The 14769-nt window shown below is 35.8% G+C and overlaps 1 protein-coding gene across 2 annotated transcripts in view; it reads left to right on the top strand.

Moving 5' to 3' along the window:
* Positions 1-14769, top strand: part of LOC121417318 — a 28479-nt gene that overhangs the window by 1010 nt on the left and 12700 nt on the right. The gene's annotated exons all lie outside the window — the stretch shown is intronic.

The following is a 14769-nucleotide window of genomic DNA, read 5'->3' as shown; positions in this document are numbered from 1 at the left end:
TATATATATATATATATATATATATATATATATATATATATATATATATATATATATATATATATATATATATATATATATATATATATATATATACATATATGACTCATGAGATAGAGACACATAACTCACCAACAAATTCATGCGAGCGCGAAGCGCGAGCTTAAAATTTCTTTATATTCTGACCTGAAAGCTTGATATTCTAAGCATTTTTGGTACCAATGATTAAGATGTGTATCTAAAAAAACAATAGATGCGAGTGCGAGCTGAAAATTTTGATATTTCGATCTGATTTTTTTTGTTTAATGGATATTTTTAATAAAGAACAAGATATATATCCAACCAAAAATTATTGCAAATCGAAGTTGGAGTTCTTTTGAGGTTTAGAACTGAAAACGAGACATTATATTCACATATTTGATCATGAAAAGTATGGGTTTTGATACAGAAATGATGCGAGCGCGAAGCGCGAGATGAAAATTTTTTATATTCCAATCTGAAAAGCGGACATATTGAGCACGATTTTAAACAAAGAACAGGTAGTTTATCTCAATCTCGTTTGCTGATTTGTTTTTAACATTACAATCTTATTTTATTTTTTGCACATGCGGAATTATTGGGGGGGGGGCAAAGCGATATGTTTGGCCCTCCAATATTTATATTGGTAGGGTGATCGCCCCACCCCCCCCCCAGGATCGAAGCCTCTGTTATCATAAGTAGAAAAGTTCAAGCGGCGCCTGCCGCCCACCCTCAGAAATGTGATATAAAGCAGATTTTCTTGCCCCTATATATAATACCCCAAGTGAGGAACTTTAGTCCGCGCCAATTGAGACACCTCGTATTGAATTATCACTGGAAATACTAGTTAAAATGTCTGGAGTATACTTACACGATCATGCTGAAGTGCTATATCTTGACCCGAGTATATTGGAAAGTAAATACGAGAAGGGGGCCAAAGCCTTTCTGAGTCTAGATCGAATTCTATATGTCGGCGGTTAGACCATTGAAAACAGGTTCTGTTATTTTCTCTCTCTAGCTTCTTCTTCTACTATTACTTAATCGAGCGAACAAATCACTCATCGGATTGAAATTCACTAGATTAAGATTAATTTAAGTGACTTTCAATATTGTTGAGTGAATTGCACACTTTTAACAAGTAAAAACGGTGTGAAATCTTCGTTATTCACTCTAAATTCAACTAAATCGAGTTATTCATGACGTCATGCACTTCTATAAGGGGAGTCAAAACGAGTGAAAACTCTTTTTAGAGAGAGAGAATATAAGCGGTTGAACATAAATTTGAAAACAGTTTCTTCGCTTGTTTTTTTTTCTTGGTATAATAAAATTCCTGTACGTGATTTTATTCACTTTGAAAAATACTTCATGAGTTTTGTCTATACATTTTCCTCCCGATATTTTCATTAGTTTGACATTCGTATTTCAACCGAGAATGACTGGTGTTTATTTATTCATTTAATTTAGTCTATCATAACCTAAATCAAACGCCTTTTACATTTGTAATATTCATGTATTATTTACCCTGAAAATACGAGTCTCCGAGCTTGCTTTATTGATGCAATTTGTCATAATGAATTTAGAATTGAAACTTGAATTGAAATATGTACTCACAATAATTGGCAAATTGTTAGCTGGATAGCATACATGATTCATTGCTATGTACATGTATGCATGGGCAAGAAATGACGAAGGCTGAATTTTTCCGATCAAAAAATGCATGGAATAATGTATCACCTGACACTAAGTTATGCTCTACACTTTATTCATTCAAGGCTGTTTTGAAGAGAAATACACACAGCAAAAACTGTGGTGTTAACCGGTGTACATAGAGGACCACACCAGTTATTTTACACCGGGTTTTAAATTGGTGGTGTTAATTTTACACCTATAGGTGTTATTACAACACCTTTTGTTGTTGCATTTACACTATTTGGTGTTTTGTTTACTCTCTAGGGTGTAATTTTAACACCTCAGGGTGTGGTCCTCTATTAACACCAATTTGTGTCAGTTTTTACCACCGCAGTTTTTACAGTGTAAAATATAATGCTTAAAATCTCTGTGTGTTTCGTAACAACCGATATTACACCCCCCGCACTTGCACTTTCACTTTTATCAACATGATTGTAACTTTCTCATTTGAATTTTTCTTTCCCTATCTACTTTTTTTGGGGTAATATTCCTATTATTATGTGCAACAAAATATAAGTCTCTTTTATTACACTGTTTGTCTGGTTTCCTTCCCCTTTCCTATTGAGGCCTTTATCAATTTCAAGCTCTAAAACTTAAGATGGAGGTCTCCCACATTTCAAAATGTATTATGTCGATATATATATATATATATATATATATATATATATATATATATATATATATATATATAGTGTGTGTGTGAAAGAAATGGATGAAGAGAACAATGGTAGGCGTAGCTTAAATCAAGGTTCCCCAGAGCTATCTACCCTTTGGAAAAATTGGTGATGCCGAAAAAATGTCTCTGCAGGGAATCGAACCCGGGCCCCCAGCTTTGAACGCAGGTGCCTTAACCACTAGACCACAGAGACGGGCTAGTGGCTAGGGCAACCCAAATCCGACTGACCGTCATATAGACAGATTTTCGACACCATACCAAATTACCAATTATAATTTCCTTTGTCGGGTGAAGGTGGGTTTTGAACAATGACAAGCCGCCATGCCTCAGCTGGATCAAGGCTATTGCTTTGATAAGTACACGTATGGGAGAAAGTATACAAATGTGTGAAGTTATACATGTACTACCAATTTTTCCAAATTTATCAGGTATAAATATGTTTCAATCAGATTGTTAGAATGTAAAAAAAAATGTCATACGTCTACATCTGATTTTAAGTCATCGATGGACCGTATGGTATGCACTTGAATAAAATGCGTAGGCAACTTGAAACAGTGGAAATATTTTGTGTGTAAATACACGAGTCAGGAATCACTTCTTTGTCATTATTATTATTTGCCTACATTCAACGTGTGGTTAATCTTTAAAGGGCTCACCCACACACGCTTAATCGAATATCACACACCCACACACACACACACACCTCCCTTCCTTTAAAGCATTATAGCATGATAATAGCATTTGATTTCTTGGCAAATATTGTGGTGTGAAGAATAGAAGAGAGTCTATGATCGCATCATATTACTACGTGATCAAAGTGTTGTATTCTCGATTAGTTTACGTCTTGAACTGGCACCCCCCCCCCAAGCCTGAAAGAAAAACACTGTATCTCACAGTGTGTTCACAGTGTGTTCAAATGGCTGCCTATGTGAAAATATTATTCACACTGTTGAAATGCTGATATTTGACAGTGTGAAGATATTTTCACACTGTGGACATCTCGACAGTGTGACTCTTCGTAGCGTGTTCACAGGTATGGTCAACAACGTGAATATGCACTGTAAAAACTGTGGTGTTAAAACTGACACCAATTGGTGTTTATAGAGGACCACACCCTGAGGTGTTAAAATTACGCCCTAGAGATTGAACATAACCCCAAAGAGTGTAAATGTAACAACCAAAGGTGTTGTAATAACACCTATAGGTGTAAAAATAACACCACCAATTTAACAACAGTGTAAAGAACTGGTGTGGTCCTCTATCTACACCGGTTAACACCACAGTTTTTGCTGTGTGTGTGGAGATATTTTCACACTGTGGACACTTCGGCAATGTGACACATCATAGCGTGTTCACATGGTCGGCAATGTGAATATGTGATCCACACAGTTAAAATGCTCAAATTCAACAGTGTGGAGATATTTTACACTGTGGACACCTCGACATTGTGGCTGTTCACAGCGTGTTCACATGTTCGACTATGTGAATTTGTGATCCACACTTTAACAATGCTCAAATTCAACAGTGTGGAGATATTGTCACACTGTGGACACCTCGGCAATGTGACACATCATAGCGTGTTCACATGGTCGGCAATGTGAATATGCGATCCACACAGTTAAAATGCTCAAATTCAACAGTGTGGAGATATTGTACACTGTGGACACCTCGACAGTGGTGCTGTTCACAGCGTGTTCACATGTTCGACTATGTGAATTTTGTGATCCACACTGTTGAAATGCTCAAATTCAACAGTGTGGAGATATTTTTACACTGTGGACACCTTGGCAATGTGACACATCATAGCGTGTTCACATGGTCGACAATCTGAATATGTGATCCACACTGTTGAAATGCTCAAATTCAACAGTGTGGAGATATTTTCACACTGTGGACACCTCGGCAGTGTGACACATCATAGCGTGTTCACATGGTCTACGATGTGAATATGTGATCCACACTGTTGAAATGCTCACATTTAACAGTGTGGAGATATTTTCACACTGTGGACACCTCGACAGTGTGGCTGTTTACAGCGTGTTCACATGGTCGACTATGTGATTCACACTGTTGAAATGCTCACATTCAACAATGTGGAGATAGTGAACACCTTGGCAGTGTGACTCTTCATAGCATGTTCACATGGTCAACAATGCGAATATGTGATCCACACTGCTGAAATGCTGGAATTTGCCAGTGTGAAGGTGATTTAATATAAGTTGTGTTTCATACTGTGAACACACTGTGGCACACACTGTGAACACACTGTGGCTTACACTGTGGAACACGCACTTTGTTCTTTCCAGTCTAGGACCCGACCTGGTTTCACTACCTAACTTCAATTGTATTTCCATGCATGGGTTAGCTCCAGCGAAACCATTTTATTGTTGCCTCGAAGGTAATGAAATGTGACTAATGTGCTATGTCTACCTTTTTTACTAGACTGTTTATGATCAAAATGAACAAGATGTGTCTCGTTTCTAGTCTTTGAGACAGTTCTCCCATAGACTCACAAAAGAAGACAGAATTGATAAATGGAATGACATTTACATTGTAATAAAAAAAAATGAATTTGGTTACCCAGATAGGCATATAGCAGCCCTTAACAGTAGTGTAATCAACATTTCGAGGAACCAGATATGCCTTACGGGGCAGGAAGTCTTAAGAGCTGCGAGCGAGCGAAGCGAATCAAGCGATCGATAAAAATGCTTTAAAATCAAATTCTGTGATGGATTTTGACGCAATCAGAGATAGTGTCATATTTTACCCTCTTTCCGTTCTCTTTCGTTCCATTTTCTTCCATTTTCTCTTTTTTATTAGTCGTGAAACGTTCCCTGCAGCTGAAAAGAGCACAGTGTAATCACCATGTATTTATTTAGTGGACTATGTGAACATGTTATTCACAGTTACAATTCTCAAATTCAAAAGTGTGAAGATATTTTCACTTTGTGGACACCTCGACAGTTTGACCGTTCACGGCTACGTGTTCACATGGTTGACTATGTGAATATGTGATACAAATTGATCAGTGTGCCGGTGATTTCATATTGTGTTCCACACTGTGAACACACTGTGGCGCACTGTGTTCTAGCCAGTAAGGTAGGGGCCATGCCCCCTCTGCCATCTAGACGGCATTAAAATAACGAATTGATCTCTGTGATAAAAGAAGTTGAAAGAGATTTTGTACAGCGTTTAGTTTATAACACTCTAGTTCATGTTGAGCGAATTTCCCCGGAATTTCCTAACAAGTTGGCATGTTAAGACATAATATTTGCACTAGACACAGGTGTCACTTCCAAACTTTTGCTCCATTTTATTGCCCCGATCACAACACCCACATCAATCGGAGCTAATACATTATTTCGAATGGTATATCACTGATGGATTGTCGTTGATGTGACCGTACCAGACCTCATTGCATGCATGTATACCGCTTTTCTTCATGTTGTTGAGCAAATTTCCTAACAAGTTTGCACATAAGAAGGTGTTTCACCTACATTGTGTTGCTCTTGAACCCCGGCCAGGTATTCTATTGTTCACCCTATAAGAAGCGGAATAACAGCTTCAGAACATATCCAAAGGGGCATTAAAGGCAATCAAAAAATTGTGAGAGGTTATACACCGGCCCATGCAGCAGAGTAAGCTTACCCCTCCCCCAATAAACGCTCTTATTTTGGCCATGGTCTTGCAGCGAGGGGAGGGGGGGGGTTAAGATGGACTTGCACCCCCCCCCCATCCTTCCCCTCTCCTCCATACTACGGTGAACACTACGCTCAAATATACGGTAAACTACTTTAAACTGCCCACTCAGGACATCAAGTCCCCAGGTTGGAAGAATAGTAACAACCTCTTTAATCTAAGCAATTAGTGTGGGTTAAAATAATCAAATTAACCAATAATGGCCTAATATTTATGCAACTCCTTTAACCAACTCCTAAAGTTCAAAGTTCAAGCAACACAATTGTATAACACCTTTATCTTATAATTGCTTAAAACATTTAAGCAACTGCTGTATAAACTTTAGACAACTTACAGTTGGTTAAGTTTTAACCAATTATTAGCTGAGGCACGGGATAACCAGTGGTTGTATAGATTTCTATACTACTTACACAATTCTGTGTGTGCATTGCAGAAATCAAGTCGTCAACTCCTGTCCTGGGGAGCGTTTCATGAAAGGATATTATCTGACAAGTCCTGTTTCATCCGACAATTACCATAGTAACAGCACCTCTCAGCCAATCAGAATCAGGGAAAGTTGTCAGATCTGACATCTTGTCGGAAAAAAAATGTTGATGAAACGCTCCCCAGGATCCCGTAACACAAAGGTTAGCGATCAACCGTACGCTTGATTTTCACGATTTGTAAATGTAGCCAATGCAATCAATAAATTTATGTAAAAGGAAAATAACAAATAGTTTCTACGATGATTGCGATTGAAACTTTATCTTACGGGACCCCGTTCTTCCCATTACAAAGAAGAAGGGGATAAATCAACAAAAGGGCATATGGTTGATTAAAATATAATTTAGTAGTATATCATTGGGTTTGTCTAATTCGATTCACTTTTGTCCCATTTATTACTCGTTTTTCATTTTCGATAAAAAACAACAAACATAATATTCAAACAATAGATCCATGAATAAATTTAGAACATGAAGAGCAGAACTGCAAACTGTACATAAACATTCCCTATATGGGCGTAAGCCCCCCTCTGTTTCGAAATAATGTTTGATTTTTTTTCGCGTCTCCATCATTTATTTCAATTTTCTAAGTTAGAAAATGAAACTAGAAACTACAGACCTATAGAATCCTAAAGGCGCAGGCCCCTAAACATAGTACCTATAACAAAAATTGTATGTATGATTTCATTATCGCATTTTCATGCCACACTTCGAATTATAGTTGTCATTTAAAAGAAAATTAATTGTGAATAGATTCAGATAATGAAACTAGGAACCATAGATGTAAAATCATTTCGACAAAAGAACCCTTAACACTATCATGCTTGTTCTCGGATTAACTCAGTTTCAATATCAATATTTCTATTTCTAGCTGAAATTAAAATCCGTGAATGAGTTTAGAAAATGAAACTGTAAACTATTCAGACATAAAGCGGGATGGTCGAGGCGTCGGTCGCTATCTATTAGGACTATGAACATTCGGATTATGGACATTATGGTTTTATTTCGTTGTAGCATTTTCATATAAATCTACAATGTATTTCATGATAAATATTCTAATTAAAGTTGTCATTCGAAAAGTTATGAACTACTATCGAATCTAATTATCGTGCAAAACAACACATGGGGTTTTATTATGTGTATTCCCTTTTATTTCCATTTGATAAGCTTGAAGAGAAAACAAAACAGCGAACATTTTTTTTTTGCTTTTTTAAATCAAGTGGTTCCGGATATTGTTTCCATGCACTTCGCACAGTTACACCAATGAAACCGGTTCCAAACCGGTCGTTGACGTGCCATTGGCAGTAACGTAATAACTTTGATCGGGTTGAGTCGGTTTGTGTAGTGTGACTGTGAACGATACCACGGTCACACAAGAAACCGACTGCAAACCGATCGACGTTATTGCGTTATTTCCAATGGCTTTTCATAGGTCGGTTAGTAATCGGTTTCGTTTGTGTGACTAGGGCAATAATGTGATTGTTTTCAATCAAAATGAACTTAGGGAAAGAACAATTAAGTAGGGTGAAACTGAGCTAACCCGGGCCATGGAACCAGAAAATATTTACCATCTTCCTGAAAGCGATTGTCCCTATCATAGAGGGGCTTTCCCATTCATTTCTTTTTCTTCAACATTACATTTCATCATTATCTTCTGTACCTTCAAAGGCATAATCCCCACATGTTACAATCTGCTCAGATTTGAATACACTGCAAAAACTCTGGTGTTGATTTAACACCAGTCCGGAATCTACACTCTAAAAACAAGAAAATAATGTTAACTTAACATTTGAAAGGTTGGAGGAGTGACAACATTTTATAAATGTTGCAATTACCAATTTAAATGGTTCTACCCAACACTTCAAATGTTAATTGAATTCAGCTTTATACAAGGTTGGATGTAACATTTGGAAAAGGTTGTCACTCCTCCAACCTTTCAAATCTTGATTTAACATTCAATTTTTTAGGGTATATGTATGTCCGCACCATGGAAGTGTTAAACAACATCAGTTTCGTTTTGGTCTAACACCATATAGGTGTTTGTACCACACCGATTAGTATTAAAACAGCATCGGTTTAATTCCAAACTGGTGTTGTTTCAATACTTTTCTGGTGTGGACATATATAGATTCTGGGCTGGTGTTAAATCAACACCAGAGTTTTTGCAGCGTATGTTCGAGAGTGATACTTGAGAGAATTTCTATTTTACAATGAATAGTTTCTTGTCAAAAAAAACCTCAAAATAAATTATGAGTATCACGACTCTATCAGATTCCATTATGACGTCAGATTTTCAACTTTTTAATATGCCCATTGTGACGTCATAGTGAGGGGTAGGAGGAAAAATTCCAATAGGACGGCCTAATAGGTGAAATGATAAAAATAGTGAAAGGCGAAACACAATAATCAGAATCGTATTCATGGTTTAATATAAAGCTTTGTCATGGATTCGAAGGATATTATTTTTTCACACGAAACTTTTACGAAGTTTGAAACGAAATGAGACATGGAAAAGCTCAACAAAAAAAATCCTAACGTATGGATTGCAGAACAAGATAGCATAAATTATAAATATGGATTATATTATTCCCCGTGACATCGTGTAACATACATGTAAGCTGTTCGAAAGATAAAAGTAACTTTAAATCCTTTCTTGTGGTTAAAGGGGAAGTTCACCCTGACAAAAAGTTTATTGTAAAAATAGCAGAAAAAATAAAAAAAAAATATTGCCGAATGTTTGAGAAAAATTCATCAAATAATTAAAAAGTTATTAGAAATTCAATTATTTGATTTGTGACGTCATATGCGAGCAGCATTCCTACATAGCGAATGGTAAAAAATCAATGAAATGTCATTTTCTCAGAAAATTGAAAATGGTTTTCACTGTAACTTTTGTATAACAATAGACAAATCATTTCACACCCGATCATGACAAGAAAACAAAATTAATTCATCAGGAACCATACAAAATTTGAAATTCATACATTTTATATTACATAACACATGGGGCAGCTGCTCGTTTTTGACGTCACAAATCCAAAATTTTGAACTCTAATAACTTTCTTACTCTTTAACGGATTTTCCTCAAACCTTCACCAATATTTTTACTATTTTTTCTGCTATTTTTACAACAAAGTTTTCTTCAGGGAGAACTTCCCCTTTAAGGATATTCACCCTTAAATGTTCATTGGTGATTATTTTGCGCATTAACTATATAGAAAGAATCACCAGTCGTTCTTAAAGTCGTTCTTAACGTATGGACAGCTTTATGAAGCACCCACCAGTTGAAAGTAAAAACTTTTTGTGCGGTCAAGGTTATTGGTAGTTCTGTGTAAATAAGATGCGCAGGATAGTGGTAACATTATGTAATCTTCCGTTCGCTGTTGTATAATTGAGGGGTTTGGGGCTCAACTCCCCCCCCCCCCCCCGATTAATAATTATTATTATTATTATGTAGTATTATTTACACTCTAAAGAAATAAGAGGTAAATTAGCTCTTCGTTTTTGAGAGTGTACTTGTTTAGGACTCAAACTAATATTCCTTTTAAAAAGTTTTGCATCATATTATCTTTAAAACAATCCGAACATGTTTTCGCTCAACTTTATTTTCAGGCGCTGGCGCACCTTTTTGCCTTTTCACTAGCATTTCCTTTTGTTTCGCTTCGCTTTGGAATTTGAATGCACGAGTGCTCGTTTTGTGATATTGCTTGTCTGACAACAGTTTGACAAAATTAAAACCTTCATTCCGCTTCCCTTTTCCGTGTTTTGTTCACGTTACCACATCCCTCAGTCACTCCTAAACCTTGTCTTAATGACCTATCACGTTACACTGGCAAAATTGATTCGGGATCGATAATTTGTATAATTTGTATAATTATAATTTACATACTTTCGTTTAGATTATGAATAATGTTGAAAATAAATGATTCGTTGTTTGTTTTACCAGGCTTGTGTATTTTACCCTAGCAGAATAAAGTTAAACGATTTTTAACCAATTATGCACTGTAAAAATTATGGTGTCAAAACTAACACCAGTTGTTGTAAATAGAAGACCACACACTTAGGTGTTAAAGTTACACTCTAGAGATTGAACATAACACCAAAGAGTGGAAATGTAACAACCAAATGTGTTGTAATAACACCTATATATTGAATTAAGACTGAATTTAACTGGTGTGGTCCTCTATGTACACCGGTTAACACCAAATTTGCTTTTAAGAGAAAAGAGAGAAAAACAAGGATTTTTATCCTTGTTTTTCTCTTTTATCATTTAGATTTTTTATGAATTTCAATCTGTATTAGCTCCATGGTATTAGAGACAAGTTGCAATGTTCTTCATATTTTTTTTTTCATTCTCAGTGACCGTTGTACTAGTGTGTAAACGCTGCGATCCGTGCTTTAGTGTTTGTATGATTTGCTTATGAGAATTATATTGTTATTGTGTATTTGATTTGCGAGAAGACAATGAAAACATGTTATAAAATCACACGCAAAAAGGAATAATAATCGTGCCCTTATGTTATTTCCAATGACATCGGATCGGAGTCGGTTTCGTATGTGTGGCTGAGCATTAAACGTGCGTGACTCATCGGGGCTTGTTTTACCGTCAACAAATATGACTAATTGTTCTTCTTTTAATTAATTTTGTTTTCACAGTGGAATCTGTAATGAAAGGTTGCGATTCTTGTTTCTGTTCGATAAAATGTTTATATTTCTTCCAATTGAATGCAGTGGCGAGGGTTTTAATGCAGTGATATGTACAGTGTCACGTGACGTCATCCGGAATATCCATCCCCGGAGAATTTAAATATGTCGGTCTATTTACATCAATTATAGTATTCCATTTCGTGGAATACTAGAATCTAAATTACTTTTTGATACATGGTAGCACGCATCAGGGGGCATCTGTCCTCCCCCCCCCCCCCCCGAAATTTTGAAAACTTATAATTTTCACTGATAATTTTCACAAAATTCATCAAACGTATGCATGAAATCCTTCTATTTTAATTTACAAAATTCAAAAGCACCACAATTTCAAGCTCGGTCGCTTCGTTCTCTTGTTTTCAAGTTTTTTCGAAAAAGTTAGCGCATCGATCGCCCCCCAAGCAAAAATATTCTGCGTACGGTCGTGTTTGAATAGAGGTTTTGGTATATAATTTCCAGGCTAATGATATTATGAAGAGTTTAGTTGCAAAAGGTGTTAGGTCCACTTTGGACCATTCCGAGAAAAACCATGTTTTTTTATTCTCACTTATTGCAATATTCTTATGCGAAACTAAATTGTCATGATGTACTACCATATCATGTGAACATAAAATTTGGTATAAAAGAAATCTACCTGCCTTCATTTTTTCTTTATTTTATAATTATTATTGTGGACCTAACCCCTTTTGCAAGTAAACTTAAATGAATCCAATCTCTTTTGATTAAAAAAAGGCGATTTTCCTTTGCCACTTTCATTCACGTTTTCATTTGAATTTAAAATTGTCTTTGGTATCATCAGAGTGATTAAAAATGTAAAGGTTCAGAGACAGAAAACAATAAAATTTATGAAAAATGGACCTAACCCCTTTTGCAAGTGAGCTCTTCATATACTAAAAACCAATATTAGATGATGTTACCTGTCACCATGGCTGTATAGGCCTATACAGTTCCGGTTTTTGCCAATTCCCATCAGAAATTATTAAAAGAGCTTATCTATAATGAGAAATGCACTTTTAGTTCAAATTCTATGCCAGTCCCGTAAACCACAACAAAAACCGAATTTTATTATCATTCTATATATAATAAAAAAATTCCGCGTGTGCATGTTGTGAAATATAATCAAAGAAATATGTCAGTAATTTTGTAATAACAAAACATCATAGCTGTCTTATTATTCGCCCAACATCGCCTACATTACGGTACGGTGAGCACCCATTCTCACAGTTCCGACAATTATGAAAAAAAATGAAAAGAAATCGTTATCGCATGATTGAATTATTTTTAATCTTTAAAGTTTACTATACAGCGCGCAGTGGGCGTGGTAGTTATGCGAAACAACACTTCGCGATAAATAGATTTGAAGAATAAAGTATTAAGAGAAATCTGGAAAGGTTAAAAAAAAATTTGTGATCTGTTTTCCCCATTCCTCTCAAGAGGGTGTATTTTGGTGAAAGAACACCGAATGTCTGTCTCTTTATTTATTAATTTCCTATCTTCCTACGAGTTAATTTTTTATCGTTGCTCATTGTTTTGGGTGAATATGTTTTCTTTCATTTGATTTATTTACCAACAAAATCTACACGTTTACTGGTAATAACGAAATAAATCTCGGAAAATTGACACATAACATACTTGGATTCTACCATTTACGGAAGGGGTCTTACGTTGTATGCATATACAATATTTGTTTGTTTGTTTGTTATTGAGGGGTTTCATTTTTTTCTTCAAAATTTGAATTTCGTTAATTAACAGCCGACTGTGGATGTAGAATGTACCAGCTGTAACATACACCTTACGTAAACCTTAAACTTAAAGGTGTATCCCAAGTTGAAAACAACGTGATTTGAAGAGTAAAAAAGTATAAACTCAGGCAAATAAATCACTGAAAAGTTCATCAAAATCGGATAAGGAATAACAAAGTTATGACATTTTGAAATGACGGGAAGTATGTAAAGACAGTTGTGTCAAGATTCGGTTCTTCGGTTCGGTGTAATTAATATTTTGATCCATCGTTGAGGAAAGGGTGTCTTGGTTAAAACGATTCGGTTACTTCTTTCTTCGTATTTTGGTTGAGGGGTAGTAGGGGATGGCTGCACTGTTAAAAAACAATGTTTAATATTTTAAGCACGTTGTTAAAGCCCGTCACTCTAACAGCTACTGTTTGAAATCTTAAACGAATGTTTAAACTTTTTGAACAACAGTTTAAACTTTTTAAACAACAGTTTAAACTTTTTAAACAACTGTTTAAACTTTTTAAAAGCTGTTTAATTTTTTTTAACAAGTTGTAAAAAAAAATTAAACAATTACAACAACTTGTTGTCAGAGCTAGTGACAGGCTTAAACAACGTGTAATTTTTTCTACTCTATGTGGTCCCTACCCCTGTCTACATGTAGATTCTAAATTCTATTTGGGGTTTAATAGTTGTTTGTAGATTCTATCCTAGAAAAAGTTGATGTATACGCCTACTTTATATGTTAGGACTACATCAGCGAAAATTTATTTATCCACTTTACTTTCATCTAGTTATTTATGAAATATCATACTAAATTGAACCCCTTTTGTTTTTGTACATATAATTATGAAACGTTTATTTAGTTATACCCCCCCCCCCCCCCCTCCTTACACACATGCGCGTTTTCCCGCCCTAGCTGCCCAAATATCTTAGGGCCTTTTCACACGTGAACCTTGAATCATCATTGTAATGAATATGCCGGTGAATATATATGATGATTGCAATTCGTCTTTAGAATCATCAGACCTTTCACACGTAAAATTATTCGTACCGTAATTTGAGTGAAACTTAAATGGAATTCACCTCCAGAGTATTTGAATTCGTGATTATGATTAGCATTCGTGATTCTAGTTTGGTTTCACACGTGCTAAAAAATCGTCATTAGCCTTATATTTTTCACTGGAATCATCATTCCGATTTTTTTTACCGTGTGAAACTTGGGCGGAAAATGCACTATTTTTAAAGCCCATGCATTATCTGTGCAATGACTCGTTATGAATACATACATACAGTATGTACGATGTATTCATGGACTTAAAGCGAAACCCGCAGAACCGTTATCCTAAATAATTAACGCCCTTTCATGTGATATTTCTGTTTGGCTCTCCTTTGTAAAAGTCCCACGTGTTTCTATACCGGTTATGTAATGGTCCGATCATGCGTATCATCTTCGATTCTTTCAATGATCCGTTATGAATGAACATGACAATACAAGCTAACCTATTGTCCTCCCAAAGCCGATCCCCATATTGACTGTCTTCTTAGTCACTGCATGACCTACGCCCTTTTCTTTCTGACTTTTGAGCCAAAAGTCGGCTATTTTCCCACACATTTTTTTTCCTAGAGGTCAAGCTGTGTTCAAACACGACGTGGACACGTATGCAATCCTGGCTTGAGGATTCCCGCCGACCGACTTACACATTTTCCGATGGACATTTTTAAAAGTTAAAGCGCAATAATTGTCAATGCATGGTTGAAAACAAGAAAC

The sequence above is a fragment of the Lytechinus variegatus genome, chromosome 6, assembly GCF_018143015.1.
Source record: "Lytechinus variegatus isolate NC3 chromosome 6, Lvar_3.0, whole genome shotgun sequence".
Taxonomy (NCBI): Eukaryota; Metazoa; Echinodermata; class Echinoidea; order Temnopleuroida; family Toxopneustidae; genus Lytechinus; species Lytechinus variegatus.
This window is presented reverse-complemented; position numbering and strand designations above follow the sequence as displayed.